The sequence below is a fragment of the Molossus molossus genome, unplaced genomic scaffold (genome assembly GCF_014108415.1).
Source record: "Molossus molossus isolate mMolMol1 unplaced genomic scaffold, mMolMol1.p scaffold_m16_p_1, whole genome shotgun sequence".
In the NCBI taxonomy this organism is placed as follows: domain Eukaryota; kingdom Metazoa; phylum Chordata; class Mammalia; order Chiroptera; family Molossidae; genus Molossus; species Molossus molossus.
The window spans coordinates 165,364,580-165,367,015 of record NW_023425344.1 but is presented as its reverse complement, the minus strand read 5'-3'; the positions used below and the strand labels follow the sequence as shown (position 1 = coordinate 165,367,015).

Below are 2,436 nucleotides of genomic sequence, written 5' to 3'. Positions count from 1 at the left end.
TAAACAGTCAACCCGGTTCTGACTGGCCACGTAGATACGAAGTTTCTAGGACCACGGAGGAGGGAGAAGTTGAAGGACATCACTGGAAGAAACGGCGCAATGCAGGTTTCATAGGGCAGATGCCCGGTCCCCGCACCAGGTCCGGGCCTGAAGGGAAATGAGAGAATGAGAGACCTAGAAGACCAGGTAACCAAATACAATGTGGGACACGGGACTTCGCTGGGACCCTCGACACACCAACAATAAAAGGCATCTTTGAAACAATCAAGGAAATTTGAACGCACAATTAAAACTAGGTGATATTCGGGGATTCGCTGAACTTTTCGTGCGTGATAACTGACAGCTGAGTAATTTTCGTTTTTTTAAAGACACTCATCGGAGGAAACGACTTGCTTTAAAAGTACAGCGTTGTCCTGGCCCAGCCCGCCCCGCACCACGGATGCCTCAAGGACCGCGTCTCTCCCCTTCGCCGGGCCCTGGACAGTGAGGTCCGCGGAGACTCGGGCCGTGCTCGCCGCTCCCGTCATGCTCCGCGGACCCAGCACGAAGGCCTGAGGACTCACAGCCCCGCCTCGAGCCCGCTACCGGCTTCTTACCCAAGGTGCCCCGGGAGGTCATTTGCATGTGGCACTCGACAGGTAAACTCAGAGGTCATTCGCAGCCTGGGATCCTAGCAACCAAAGTGTGAACATCTTGAGGGAAAGGCAGTGCATGAAGTTTCGCACATCCTTCAGAGGTCGCCGCGAAGGCACGCAATTTGATCACCATACCTGAAAGAGGACAAAGTCTTGAGACCTTAAATACTCTGTTGGCGGAAAGTTTGTCGTGCTCGCTTCGGCAGCACATATACTAAAATTGGAACGATACAGAGAAGATTAGCATGGCCCCTGCTCAAGGATGACACGCAAATTCGTGAAGCGTTCCATATTTTGTCAAGCGGTTCGGCTATCTGCATCCATTGCTTGTTTTTGATTCAATTGGTTTGTGCAATGAACTTTTTGATCACGTTTCCCATCACAGAATGCGTCCGTTTAGGCAAGCAGGCATTTCTGAGTGCTCCTTCAAGGCCAGACGAAAACAGGCATACAAAACCGGTCTCAGAAATAGTTGTGAAAGCAGGTCCAAATGGGCTTGCTCCTTCCACACAGGTTTCTATGGATCCTGGAACTCTAGGGTCCACAGGCACCTGCCAACAGCCTAGGTACAGCTCGCAGTCTGAGACGGGGTGTACGCATTTAGGTCTAAAGCGGCTGGACAATGTCACAAAGCAGACACGAGAGCACGAAGGTTGCTTACTTCTGTCAGTAAGGATTCATTTTTGTAGCAATAATTGACTAACCCAGTAATTCAGAAATGACGGTAAAGGGTTCACCGAGCAATGTATGTGCCAGGCAGTCTTCTGGAGAACAATAACCGACCCACCTGGATCTGTGGAGTTTGTGTTGTTGGGGGAGACAAAACCATAAATAAGTGAATGTCAAAACGTTTGCGGATTATGAAGGAAATGAAAGTTAACACAGCACCAATACAATACCTCAGGCACAATTGCATCGTTGTGGTTTCACAGACCGCTTTACACCAATATCTTTATAGTGGAAAAAGTCGCACCACACATTGTTTTGACTCATACTTTCTCCAAGCCCCAAACAAAATATGGAACGCTTCACGAATTTGCGTGTCATCCTTGCGCAGGGGCCATGCTAATCTTCTCTGTATCGTTCCAATTTTAGTATATGTGCTGCCGAAGCGAGCACGGCAAACTTTCCGCCAACAGAGTATTTAAGGTCTCAAGACTTTGTCCTCTTTCAGGTATGGTGATCAAATTGCGTGCCTTCGCGGCGACCTCTGAAGGATGTGCGAAACTTCATGCACTGCCTTTCCCTCAAGATGTTCACACTTTGGTTGCTAGGATCCCAGGCTGCGAATGACCTCTGAGTTTACCTGTCGAGTGCCACATGCAAATGACCTCCCGGGGCACCTTGGGTAAGAAGCCGGTAGCGGGCTCGAGGCGGGGCTGTGAGTCCTCAGGCCTTCGCGCTGGGTCCGCGGAGCATGACGGGAGCGGCGAGCACGGCCCGAGTCTCCGCGGACCTCACTGTCCAGGGCCCGGCGAAGGGGAGAGACTCGGTCCTTGAGGCATCCGTGGTGCGGGGCGGGCTGGGCCAGGACAACGCTGTACTTTTAAAGCAAGTCGTTTCCTCCGATGAGTGTCTTTAAAAAAACGAAAATTACTCAGCTGTCAGTTATCACGCACGAAAAGTTCAGCGAATCCCCGAATATCACCTAGTTTTAATTGTGCGTTCAAATTTCCTTGATTGTTTCAAAGATGCCTTTTATTGTGGGTGTGTCGAGGGTCCCAGCGAAGTCCCGTGTCCCACATTGTATTTGGTTACCTGGTCTTCGAGGTCTCTCATTCTCTCATTTCCCTTCAGGCCC

The 2,436-nt window shown here is 50.5% G+C and overlaps 2 non-coding genes across 2 annotated transcripts; one reads left to right on the top strand and one right to left on the bottom strand.

Moving 5' to 3' along the window:
• Nucleotides 1–825: 825 nt before the first annotated feature.
• Nucleotides 826–932, top strand: LOC118621138. The gene has a single exon (XR_004957632.1). It is a non-coding gene; the product is annotated as a U6 spliceosomal RNA (small nuclear RNA).
• Nucleotides 933–1,647: 715 nt separating this feature from the next.
• LOC118621123 lies at nt 1,648–1,754 on the bottom strand. The gene has a single exon (XR_004957629.1). It is a non-coding gene; the product is annotated as a U6 spliceosomal RNA (small nuclear RNA).
• Nucleotides 1,755–2,436: the final 682 nt, after the last annotated feature.